At 32.0% G+C, this 14300-nt stretch overlaps 1 protein-coding gene across 3 annotated transcripts in view; it reads left to right on the top strand.

Moving 5' to 3' along the window:
• LOC129942666 (uncharacterized) overlaps positions 1-14300 on the top strand; it is a 51342-nt gene that overhangs the window by 26773 nt on the left and 10269 nt on the right. Inside the window, exon 1 of one of the 3 annotated variants that reach the window (XM_056051704.1) lies at positions 2321-3465. The exons of the other annotated variants lie outside the window; for them this stretch is intronic. The gene's annotated coding sequence lies outside the window, so the exon portion shown is untranslated. Of the gene's footprint in view, positions 1-2320; positions 3466-14300 lie in introns of those variants that run through there. 3 annotated transcript variants of the gene reach the window in all.

Here is a 14300-nt window from a genome sequence, read left to right as displayed (position 1 = left end):
AATGTCATAATGTGGTACGTAAATTTGCTGTTATTAGTGTCGTTGTTTTTCTTTACATAGATTGAACTTTAACTCAAATCAATTACTATGGTTCTCAAAGTTCCAAAAAGGAACACTTGCACTGACTTGTCTTTTAATTGGGTAGGTTCAGTCAATATAAGGGACTATATGCAATAAACTGCATGTATAGTTTTTTAAGTGCCATAAATTTAAAAATCCTAACTTTAACTAACATCGTTCAAAAACTTTCAAAAACATTTATTAGGTGAGCTTTTAATTTAAATTTATTTTATTTCTTTTCCAATTTGACAAGAAGAAGTTGTTCCTGTAGCGTGGTGATTTGTGCCTTGGACTGCCGTGCAAGAGGTCTTGGGATCAATCCCTGCCTATGCCTTCTAAAGTTTTTTTTTTCACGGGTACTGCCTTTTTGTGAGGAATTCAAAAATCCTCCCAGAGTAATTTTTGTCATAAAGGGTGTTTTCCAAAATAAGCCCTCTATCCCTGAAAACATAAGTTGCACACAGGAATGGTCATAGACACACCATATAAAGACCGGAAACAAATCTGTCATTCTGGTTTGCCTACAAGCTGAAACGTCTACTTACACGCGCCCTTAGGTCTAACATCAATTCACCACTGCTAACATCAATTCATCACCCTCTAAAGTCAATTCACCACGAAAATAAGGAATAGTGATGAGAAATTCTTAAGGGGTGGCACCTAGTGGCTACAACGACATTACCTATTGCATTTTTTGGGAAGAGTACGATAACTCAGGCGACAAAGTTTGATCACGGATTTATATAGAACAGTTAAAAACAAGCATTTTTTATTATGGGAGCGGGTCTGCTTCCCCCCATTTAGGAGGTAGGGACATTTTAAAAAATATGTACAACTAAGTTTTATAAATTTTTCGAAGCCAACACTTTTGTCTATTAGCTTTTTTTAAATCAAGTCAAAACTACGCAAATTAGAATAGAGATCTTACATTTTTAAATAAATATTTATTAATCCAAACATCTCAGATGCCAACACTTTGTCTTGGGAGTCTTCAGATTCGTCCATGTTCATGTCTTCGATATTTTTCTGCTTCTCACCACCAGTTCGCTTCTCAATGGCATTCTCGGGCATGGGTGGAAGGATACCTTTTGCACGAAAGACATCAATCCATTCAGAATCTTCATTTGGATCCTGCATTTTAAACAAATTAACAAAACAACAAATGCTTCATTTGACAGCTAAAATCAAATCTAAAATTCTCACCACAGCAATTTGATAAAAAAAAAACTGTCAAAACAAGTAAATGCACCGCATCGAATTGTTGTTGGATTTCACATTTCAAAATGGACGTAATGTCAAAATTACAAATACAACAATGTAAACAAATGGGTGTTGGAGGGTAAAACGTACGAAAGATTCCGGTCTTTATATGGTGTGTCTATGGGAATGGTAGCGAGTTGTAAGTCACTAGGCCCTAGTTCTCATTAGACTGTTGCGCAATCTAATTTATTTATTTTTTATTTGACGAAAGAAACCCCTTTACACAAAATATAAAATGAAATTGTTCAGAAAAGAAATAGAAAGAGTAATAAAGTTCAGCTTCCAATTGAATCAAAAAACACGGTCAGCTGTCATTTTGACATAAGTAAACTAGATTTGATAGTCAGAGAGATTTTTATTGACTTAATTTCCAAAAAAGTTGCCTTAATTGGAAGGCAATTTTGGCAAGTGGCCAATGAGATAATAGAAATTTGCCTTACTTTCAAGTCTTTCATGTCGAATATGACATAATTTCCACCTTTGATCGAATAACAGTTCGAAAAGCTATATTAACAAATATTTTGTATCTCTGTTAGCGTTCGATTCAACCCTAGATTGTTAGAAGTTCGGAATTTCATAAACAGTTTGTTTTTAAGGTAAGCAAATTCAGGTCTTTGGGATTTTACGGAACTCTAATTTTCAACAAATTCAATTCAATTTTTAACCTAGATTTTTTAAAACTATTGTTAGTTTTTACATACAAAATTTTGGGATTTTAACTCAGAGTCAGATTTCAACTATATATAAGTTTTGACAAGGGTCTGATCAAAGTTTCCATCTATCTTTCCCGGCTCTGCTCAGATTACAAAAAAAACTCACACACTTTGTATTGCACGCCTTGAAGCTAACATCATTGTTAACAAAATAAATTCGGCCCTGCCTCCGAGAGCAAGATTAAAAATAAAGTTGGTGACTTGTTTGTGTTGATGGTAAGGCTCTCATTCGGGTTTTAGACTGAACTGACTAGGTATATGCAACTCGAGAAATAAAAAAATAAAAAACCTTGTTCTTCGAAACAAGTGGCAGTTATATGGACTCCCTAAACTTCATTTGAGACGATGATGAAGTTTTTGTTCGGATTCGGACTGTTTTTATAATTTTTTGTTTTGGGTTTTTGATCCACAACACAAATTGTGACTGACCGGCCTAAGTTAAGTCTTCTGTCGTGCGTCGTCTGTCGATGAGTTCATTCGCGTTATCTTAGTGCAAATATCTCCTTTGGGTATAGGTACCTATTCAACTTTGCCAGTGAGACCAGGAGTGTATATAGTGTAGTGTTATTTAACGATTAATTGTGTGTATATTGTGTTGTTGTTGCTTTTGATGTAAATTCACAATTATTATTATTATTGCTCCAAGTACTTGCTCAATTAAATGCAAACAAAATAAAGAAGCCAAATTAAATACGGCCAGCATAGGTCTGGTACATAGATGCGTCGCCATCGAAATACAATACTCCACTCCAGATGTACTCTCGTTGGCCAGCAGCCGTGGCGAGGCACCATTTTATATTTTGAATAGAACTTCCGTCCAGTACTCGCAACCGTGCGTTCATCGTCGTCGTCGTAGTTCGCCGATTTAGACTCGTCCGATTTGTTTCCCCTGGCAAATATTTTAGTTTTGTTCGTTTATTTGTTTTGACGTTTTCGAACTCCAAATTTGTAAAATAGCTCTACGAATATGTCTGCCTTATTATACAGATACTTATATGTATACAATATACAATTTTTGCACACACATAATTCACATTAGAAATCCTCCATATACCTAAGCGGGAAGGCAAACAAAAACATACATATTCGCTTTTTTCAATTTCGTGCTGAGACTGAGAGCTGGTGGTGCGTCTTCTAAGCAAACAGTCTTCATATTTTCGCGCGATCGTATTATTGTTAGTTCTATCGTACGTACGGACAACGAACGGGTCGGGTGTGCCAAATCTGGACTATTCTGGTTTGAATTCGATTAAACTGTAAAGCAAAAACAAAAACTGAACAAATATTTAATAAATTAATTAAAAGAAAAAAAACTTTCTCGAAACAATTTGCAAAAATAAAGAACACAAAAGGAGGACCACGTTGAAAAAAGTGGACTTCCCGTAGACAACCAATCTGGTTTAACTAACTGTAATCACCTTATCAACATGATGTAGGTATCTCTCTAAGTGTACTCATATAATGTGGTAAAATTTAATTATTTTGTTGTTTAATTTTGTTTGTAATAAACAAAAGATAAATATGGTGTACGATCAGTACAATCACCTGCGTATCAGTTGTGTTTTTTGAATGACAAAATGTTTGATGTTATTTTTTTCGTAAAATTGTTTTTTAAAAACAAGACTGCAAAAAAAATTAATTGAAAATTATTTTCAATGTTCGCGTGTTACGTATTATTGAAACTATGCCAACTCAATTTTTGTTTATACCAACATTAATTTTAAAACTATTTTTTGCATAATTTTTGTTGATATCTTCTGAAGAAGATCTTGAAAATAAGCTTTTGATCAGTGCTGTGTGGAAAATTATACTTGAGGGAAGATAATTTCTGAATTTTAAATTCAATAGGGAACATAAAATTAAATTAATACAAATGAGGTCTGGAAAATAAGATCTTAGAAATTTAGCTTTATTCAAAAATAATGAAACAATTCAATTCAAATTGTTTATGTTTTGTGTTTTTGACAATTAATCTAAGAAATTTTGATGAGATATCTTGTTCTTGAAATACAGATGGCTGAAATCTGTGCGAATTTATTTATCTGAACACACCTTATAACTCAAATAATAATGTGACAGAGACAGCTCGAGCATAACTATAACCCAGAGCGGATCAACCATTATCATTAAGTCGACTGAAATATAACGGTCTTCATAAAAACTAAAACAACTAAGAAATATTCGAAATCATGAGAATAACATTTTAGAAGATTTGTCAGTATTTGTTCATAATAAGAAGTAACTTATTCATTATTTACACGTTTAATTTGAATTTCTTGATTAGTTGTACAAAATAAGTTTGTTTATTCCTCATACCTATATTAAAATACAAGTATCCGATTTTTCACAGAAAATGGCCGCCGCACAGTGCCGGTATTTTGGTTTAAAACCAGGTCAAAAATATGTTGGCAATTTTTTTACAACGAATAGGTATCAAATGAGTTAAAAATTATTTGGAAGGAAAAATCATTATTTCCTTGAAACAGTAAAACCCAATTTATTAGCTTATCCACATGCACCCCAATTAGAATATTGAGAACACTTTTTTCTTAAATTTTTGTATGAGTTGTTTTCGACCGGAGATTTTTTTAATGTAGGTAACCAATATTAAATAGCCGCGACCCCTCTAAATCCAAAATTTAAAAAAAAAACACGCTTGTAATGGAAGCTGCTTCTACTTGGCTATGTCCCGAAACCCAGCTTTTGGAATGTCCACCAGTTATTTATTGATTTATCGTTGAACACTTTCTGTATATGTCTCTTACTTACTTACTTAATACTTACTTAGGTCCTCAGACCTGTTAAGTCCGTTGGGAACCCCTAAGGGGCATAGGGTCACTACTACGCCTACGTGCCATCGTGTACGGTTTCCGGAGATGTGTTTCAGCTCCCTCTAACTTTTGGACGCTGATTCCGCCTTGACTGCCCTGCGCCATGTGCTTCTCGGTCGTACAGCCAGCTCTTCGTCCTTCTTGTGTGAGCGGATTCCATTGCATTGCTTGGCCTGCAATGCAGTCGTTACCTTTTCAAAGCGTATGTCCAATCCATTGCCAATTACGCTTTCCTATTATTATAGTCTATAGGCTTCTGGCCTGTCCTTCTATGAAGGACCTCATTTGATATACGGTTCGGCCAGAAAATCCTTAGGATGTTACGAAAACATCTATTCACAAAGTTTTGCAGCTTTCTTGTAATGGCTGAAGTAACCTTCCAAGTGCTGCACCCATAAAGAAGCACAGATTCGACATTTGTGCGAAACAGTGGTAGCTTTGTTCTTAAGCTTATAGAGTTATGCCTCCAAATTTTCGACAACATACCGAAGGCAGATGACTTCTTGTTCGTTTTCTCCTTCGATGGAGACGAAGAAATATTTATTTGAGAGAATGGTTGGGTTCCGAGGCTGATCGTTTTTGTTTTCCCGAATTAATATTCAGATCCACAACTTCTGCTTCTCTCTCCACACTTGCTGTCAATTGATGGAGATTCATGATCCTATGAGAGAGTAGCAAACATCGTCCTAAGATGTCAAAGTCCATTGGATCCGCTACCTGACAAAGCTGCGCGCATGTATATCGCTTATCGGCATCAAAAACAATACTGGCGACAGAATATAGACCTGTCTGAATCCGCTACGGATTTCAAAATCATCGGACAACCTACCATCGTGCAGAACATAACACTTGGATCCATCATATGTTGTTTTAATAATAGCAATTAGTTTTTCTAAATATGTATGTCTCTTGATCGCTTAAAATTTGTCCTGGTCACTTATTTCTGTAATGCGTCCTTTATGCACTTTCGTTGTAAGTTTGTATAGCAGATGCATCAGAAATTCTTAAAACCTCACCCCCTGTGGGTAATAATGATTATTGATTGCAGTTAAAATGCCTTCGACGAATATTCTCTAATCGTTTTAAGGGGCGTGTTTCTTCGTTTTTAGGGTTTTACTGCCAATCGGAGCTGGTTTTCGGAACTTGGTAGCCCTGTTTGGCGAGTTTCGGTCACAACCGGCATCACTTTGGCTAAATCACAACAGCTGCCCTTTGACACATCTGTGCTGCGAATGTCAGCTCATCAAAACACTCTTTCCATATTCCGATGTTTTTCGACGTTTTGTTCAGTCACTTGTCTCCCAAATTCTTTGCTTTTGTGACGCTAATTCCTTGTGCAAAGTATGCCACCAGGTAGTATTATTTCTTCACGAAGCCATTTCTTATTCGCACACCGGGGTGATCAAATAATAGATAGACTTTACTAAAGAGTATAGTCTGGTTATCTACCTTTAATGGGACACAAGTTTAATCCTTAGAGGAAAAGTTGAGAAAATTGACTTGTTACCACGTATCAAGTCAAAATACCGCCTTGTTCGCCCGTAAAAAATAATTGTCTGAGAAGTTCACGGTGAGAATTTTAGTTTAAGAGTGTAAATATAAAATTTAAAAAATAGACACTTAAACGAATTTTTAAGTGATAAATAACGCGAATTTTATTTTAAAAATGCCCGAGTAGAAATTTTGGCCCTATTCAGATCGTTTAATGGATCTTTTCTCTTCATTTGCTCCCACATACACACAAAATTAATTAAGAGAAAGAGAAAGAAAAAGAAAGAGTAAATGAACAAAGAAAGAAGCTGTGGTCAAGATGACAAAGGTACATTTGAGGCTTTTTGCTGTCGTTCTCATTTGATCCTAAACATCGTATTTTGTCCGATAACTCCTATTATTAGGTTCAAATGAGGAAAAAAATTTTAACATTAAGTGATCCTCTTTTGAATCTTGGGTATACAGGCATATTTTTGAGATGTTAATTTAACTATTTATGCTAAATAAAAAAACGCTATTTTTGTACTTGTATCGCCCATTGATCAGTACCTGGCTCAAAATCACCAAGGTGCAGAGTTGGTTTTGCTATCAATTTAACTCCTTAAATCTTGACTTAATTTTTTAAAAAAATGAATAAAATACTAAAACTAACCTGTTTTGTGTGTCCATCAAAGAATATACATAATTTATTAATAAGGTGAGTTTTAAATGAAATCAATATACACGCATAGAAAATTTTGGGAACGCGTCCTAATTTACAATCTTCAACAACAAGTCCAAAATATATTTGAAAAATGTAAGGTATTTAACCCTGGTCATTACTCAATATACCGTTTTTTATATACAAAATGTAGTTTTGGAGAGGATACTAAAAGATTATTTATTTTTAACTATAAAAATGCCAAAATAGTTTGTCCAATACCGCACAAAACATTTCAATGAACATATCGATAATCGATCAAAAATAATTTCAAGTAAATTCAGCTATTCGGTGTGAAACGTCAGCCGGGGAAGAGAACAAAAACAAAGCCAGAGTATTTTTCGTCAAATAAATTATATCTAAATTTTAAGTACCTTTCTATTCATTATTCGTAGAGTGTACATCAATAGTCCGTCATTCCGTGAACGTATTTATTACATTTAACTATTAATGAAATTCTTTTTTACGACTCGAAATAACAAATAAACCTCAAATATGTTCCTATTGACAAAGTCAGATCACATTTAAGATGGCCGCCGTATAATCAAAGGGCGCTCTTATTTAAAATCGTCATTTCGTGAATGGTCATTTCGGGAACGTTCCCCGACATGATTTGACTTATTTTCCTTGTAGAAGATTTTGTATGTATTGTTTTCATTATTGCTTATTTAATATAGATATAGATAGTAGATACATAATACATCCATGTTATAAATCAAAGCATAAATTATGTACTTTGTTTTGTTCTTGTTGATTTTCTCAAACTTAGAAAAACGTTCCCGAATTGGTGGTGTCTATAAGATATTTAATACTAAATATTTCTAATAAAATATAGAATTCTGTGTGCTGCCCTGTCAAAGTTTATTAATATACAAATTTTAAAACAGTATAAGCTAAAAGTCATCATTTTAGCTTGCAATATTTTTTGTTTAAAACCAATTTTGAAATTTTCAACATTGGTGATTTGCGGTAGAAAATTAACTTTGTAAAAATAAATAAATTTAAATAAACCGAAAACCGAATTGAAGAATAATGTGCAATTAAGCCGACTTTGTTTTATTAATTTAAAAGCGACAAAAAAAAATAAGACTAAAATTGTACTTACTTGACGTTTCAATATTGTTTACATATAGACATAAAACAAGTGTCAACTCAAAAACATCATGGGCCTGACTATGTAACTCGATTCTACAATGAAATATCTCGAATTCGAAAAATTGGTACTATGTATCTATTTGACTACTTTCGAACATACGAGAATCGAATAGTTCTAGTAGTGCCAACTATATTCTTATGAACTTGCGAATAAATGAGGAACTACGTAACTCGAAAGTAGAGAAAGGCAAAATCGAAAATAATCACTCTACAATAAATGCGTTTGCGAGCGAAGTTTTTTTTGTCAAGGTGTAAGTCAAATATTAATTATAAGTTCCATCTACCACCCCAATTACACCTGGAATTCGTGATTTTTCCAAAAATAACGTTTTAACTTTCGTTTCTCTCCTCATTGATTTCATTGATTTTTCGATTGAGGCCAAAATTTCGGCAAGTATTTTTGTCATGGTTTCCTATGCAATTTCAGCGTTCTTGTCACCATCGATTTGGTTTTGGTAACATCCTGTTGCCAAAAATTTCAATGCTGCTGATAACTTTATGATAATCGGAACAGCATTTTGTCTTCTGCGTGTAGTCATGTGTTATGATATGATGTTAAGTAAGAACATAAACCCGTCTTTAGAAAAACGATAATTCTTAACAAAACCAAAACAAAAGTATATATGTACATATTTCTCATTAAAAATGAGTCCAAACATTCTACCATATACATATACATATATGTACAAACCTTTTCCCACTCAGCTCCAATATGTTGGAATTATATCTTATGCTTCTGTGTTCAATTTTCTAGTACCGTTCATCATTTCCTTGCAAATTAAACCAAATTCCAATGCTTTCCATTTTTGTAATAATTATTCTTGTCCAAAAATTTGATGTTGGTATAACCGGCGTTCGATTCTACTTTTATACGTAGTACGATTCGAAATTAGAATCTTAAATGAGTTTCGAATAGAATCAAAAGTAGAATCGAGATACATAGTAAGGCCCCAGAACTAATAAATGAATTCACCGTATAGAGAGCTTTAGTTTTTAATAAAATTTAGTTCTTTTGCATCTTAGATTAACTTTCCCATTATTTCAATTTCGATCATGACATTTAACATTTTACTTACATGAGTTCAATACAATGCGTCTTGTTAAGTAGATTTCAGAAAATACGATTTTCTTCACGAAGCCATTTAGAAAAAAGTGTTTAATCAGTGGTTTACAGACTAAAAACATAAAGTGAATTATTGTTCAATTATGAATAGAAATTAAAACTGTTAACTTCGATAATAAAATTACGTATTTATTTTTTTTAATTAAGTAGATTTGGAAAGTAAAAACAATTACAGTAAACAAATATCTCACTGTAAATAAATTAAAAATGTTTGATTATTTATTAATTAAGTTTCAAACGAGATAAGATAAAATTTAAATGATAAAGACAAACATCTATAATAACATCCAATTTGTTTATATGTACATAATTATCAAACTGGCAAAAGGTGAGAACGTTTACTCTTTACGGTTCATATGAAAATATTATACAGGCGCCTTTGTAATTATAACTTGTGGCAATTTATCTGTCAATAACTATATGTTATTGCGTTTTAAGTTTTTCTCTGGGTACGTACTTAGTTTTTCTTTTTTAAATAAGTTTAGATATTCGTCTAATTGCGTTAGTGTTGTTATAGGGCTGACACTTCCGTGTCTTGTATGGAGTTTAAATTAACAGCTCTGACAAACATCAAATCTATAAGCAACTAAACAAGCATAACTTATATTTTTTTAATTTACATTGCAACTGACATGCATAGATGTTCTAACTAGAGACTGCATTAATTTCATTCAAAAATAAGGTGTGTTCAACTTAATTGTCTTTTGCGATTCAAATTAAGAAACCAACTGTCATAAATTGATTATGATTTTGAACTTAAACTTGTTGTAGTTTTTTTTTTGTAGCCTTCAGTAGGCGTATTCACTGAATTAAACATTAATCCAATGTGAAAAAACAACAACAAGCCTTACTAAAATGGATATTTAACAACCTAACGGTGTCAATGCCAGTTTGAACTTTTATTAAGTTGAACACATCTATGTCTGGCGCCACCATCGACAATTATGTAAAATATAATACAATATTTTTTCACACACACAATATTCGAAAAAAGCTAACGATGCGCTGCATTCTTCTGATATGAAAACTCGAAAGAAAAGTGAGAAATTATTTATAATTTAAATTAAGGTTGAGTTGAAAATATATTAATTTTAATACGAATAGTTATTGCAAATATTTCATGCCTGACCATATTGCCATTTCTTTCGATCGACTATGTATTTATGTATCTAAGCTTGTCATATATTCCACCCACTTCAAATCACATGTTATTTTGATAATGATGTGCAAAAATTTTGAGCAATTATTTTACTCCTAAACTCATTTAGAAAAACTGTCAATTTCATACTAATAGGGGCTTCAATTGGTAAATTCAGATTACTTTTAAAAATAATTTTTTTTTTATCATCGTATCGAGTGCCGTAGAGCTGTCAAATTCTCATCTAAACGTTTTTTTAAAATGTAGTAGTATTGTTGCAAAGGGGGGTTAACTCTTTCGAAAAATACAGATATCCAGATTTGAACTTAAATCAAAAATAAATCAATTTATGTTGATAGAATAAATTGATTTATTCCCCATAAGAACGGTTTTAACATTGAACTCTTTTGAGACTCATTTTGAAATTTAATGTTTCATTATCTTTCTGTCAAATGGGATTGAGATAACTAGACCCCGCCTCATAAATGTTTGACAGTTGTGTGTCAAAATGAAAGTTAATTTTTACCATCATTGAAATCAATTCGGAAAAATGTTTGGAGTTATGTTTCCTTTTTATAAGAAGTATAAAGTGTTTACTAATTGATTGGAAATCACTTTTTCATTTTCATTGTCAAAAAAAAAAATTGTTTGTGTCACTGAATTTCAGAATTTCCAATGAGCGATATTACGATCTTGAAAAATTCCAATGATTTCTTTTAATAAAAAAATAAATGATAATTATAAGGGCTCAGTTTTAGCTATCATTGACTTTCATCACTTTAACCAATAATTGTAATTTTTTTGAAAAATGTTTGTCATTGAATTAATATTTCCTGATAAAAATCAAGCATTTACTAGTTTGAATCAAATTGGTCGTTGAAAATAAAACTGACAGGTAGGAATACAAAGAAAATGGAATAAACTAAAAAAGAAACAACATTTTTTAATGATGAAAACCTATGCTAGCTACAACTGGCCACCAACTGTGGTTCCAGTGATAAAAATAAGTTGCTTGTCTGTTAAACTTATTATTTTTTTTAACACAGCACTGTTTATTAGGCTAGGTACCTACTCATTATTATAATTTAAATTAAAATGCAAACATGATTCTCTACCCGTTAAAGGCTTCGTGCTATTTTCTGCTAGAGCCTTTCATAGTTTTTTTTTCAACAACAATGAAATAGAAACTAGCATCGAGCTATGTCAATACGATATATAATGCATCCCGTCATCATATCAGCGAGAGACAGGTTTTTATTTTTCGAAACAAAGCAAAATCTAATTGAATTACAAATTGAATCAATTTCAATTTTTAAGTTGTACATGCAAAGTAATCCTAAAGATGAGTGTAAATTGTCACACATAGATGACAGACATCAATGACAACAGAGACAAGTCATGACACCAGCGTTCGGCGGCCGATAGAAAATAGACTATTGATTCGTATTTGACTTTTTTGTTTAGTTTTGGTTTGTTCGATTCAAAACAGTACATAATTTATTGAATTTTATATTTATTATTGTAACACATCACAACTGACAATGACAATTAAGAGTAAAAGTATGTAAATTGAAATGTGCTTTTTAGTAATTAATTGATATGTTTTCTCTTGAAGCCGGACACAACACCCCTTGCGATTATGAAGGGTGAATTTGATATATTTTGAAGTGTTTGCAGTTTTTATTTTCTATAAATTTTAACTCTTACAAGAACTAATTGATGACCATTTACTTGAAAGTAGGTTGGGGTTACGAATAATGTAGAAATAAAGTCCACAACCAGGTCGCATAAATTTACTTTTGTGGTATCAATTTTCAGTACACAATAAGGTAAAATTGAATGCGTTCTATGTTTAATTAAATATATTCATATAGACATCAAAATGTCATACGTTTTGAGAACTTTATATACAGGGTTTTGCATCGATAAAATTACTTCAGATATTAAATTGATATTTTATCGTGCGGTCATTTTTTTTATAAATATCCAATTGAATTTTGGCATTGTTTATTATATGAGGATTAAAAAAGAAACAAAATAAATTAGTACAAACTTCATGAAGAAATAAAGAATGCAACAAATTAGGCAAAGTAGGAAAACGAAGGTCAAAAATTGCACGTACAGTGATAAAAAACTAAATTATGTACATATATATATGTAAGTTTTAGTATCGAGTGTGATAACCTATCGCGTTTATAACATTGTGAAGGCGATTCTTCATAGAGAGAACTAGTTTTAGAAATTTGTTTCCATTCTTCCAATATACGGCATATACCGGCTTTTAGCTGGTTTTTATTACTTCTAACAATCGCAAAGATGCTCAATGGGACTAAGGTCTGGGGATTGGGGAGATGAGGCAATTGCGATTTAACATTATAGAGAAACCACTCCTTTACTATCCTTGATGAATGTTTAGGATCGTTGTCTTGCACAAGTAAAGAGTCGTCTTTAAGGTCAATTTTTAAAGCGCTGGCTTTCTAATTTTCTTTTAAAATTTGTAAATATTTGTTTTTATCCATTCTTGTTTCTATAAAAACTAAATTTCCCACACCATTGGACCCCAAAGCTCCCCAGACCATAACGTTTTCGCCTCCATGTTTCACCGTTGATTGCAAATTCTTCACATCTAATGCTGTGTTTGGTTTCCTCCACACAAATCTTCGACCGTCCGACTCAACTTGCTCTCGTCATTCTACCAAAAATCATCTGGTTTCAAAACGTATGCATTCGCATAGTTCAAGCGTTTTAAAACGTTTGCTTTTGAAATATAGGGTTTTTTTGTACCGTGCGACCATTATATCCCGTTGATTGAAGAAAGTTCCGAAAAGTTTGAGGGTTAAGCGATATTCCGCGTCTAGTATTTTTTGTTCGACCTCTTCCTGGGGCCACTTCAATGCTTCTATTTTTGCATACATATTGAACTGTAGACCGTGTTCTACCAATAGTTGACGATATCTCAGAATAACTTTTTCCGTCGTTTCTTAGTTTAAAAATCACTTTTCTTACTTCAAGAGGTACTTTTTTATGAGAAGCCTGCATTTTCAAAATAAACTTGGCAAAATTAAAAAAAAAAAAACAATTGAAAAGATCAATACACCACGGCATACTGAGTCTGGATCTCTCAATATCATTACAGTACACATATATTTTAAAAAGAACCGTTATTTACATTTTGTTAGAGAAGAGAGCAGTGTACGAACATTTGTTTGACATTCCTGGCAAAATTCTACTAACGTTAAAAAAAAACCATGAGGCAAAGCTCGAACAATTTGTTGCAGTTTCCTATTATACATTATAATTTTAGCAAATAAAGTCAATAAGCTCAGATTTGTGGTATTAAGTTCATAATGTGAGGGAAACCCATTTATTTGTACGTGCAATTTTTTGATGTAGTGTATGTATGTATATTTATTTCATAAAAAGTATTTTATTTATTCCATAAAAAAAGGCATTTTGTAAATTTTTATCAAAACTCAAGTAACAGTTTACAAAATAAAATCATGAACCTTAATTTACTTAACGTTCCGAGTATTTTGACCGAAAAAAAATCTAAAAAAATTAGCTAAAAGTAATCAACAATATTTTGTATATGATAAAGTAAGATTGATTTCAGAATCTTTTTTTGTTTCCGACATTTTTAGTCGAAAACCAATTTTTTATCAATTTAAGAAGCATTTTTTTAAAGTTTTTATTTCTTATAAAAAAAATACCAATTAGATTTTTCATAGAATTAAATATCTTTAAAATCAATACTTTTATCTATTCTCGAATTATTCAAACCATTTTTTGAGTAGAATTGTTTGTTGATTCTTATTTTTTTATGAAAAAA

The sequence above is a fragment of the Eupeodes corollae genome, chromosome 1, assembly GCF_945859685.1.
Source record: "Eupeodes corollae chromosome 1, idEupCoro1.1, whole genome shotgun sequence".
In the NCBI taxonomy this organism is placed as follows: domain Eukaryota; kingdom Metazoa; phylum Arthropoda; class Insecta; order Diptera; family Syrphidae; genus Eupeodes; species Eupeodes corollae.
This window is presented reverse-complemented; position numbering and strand designations above follow the sequence as displayed.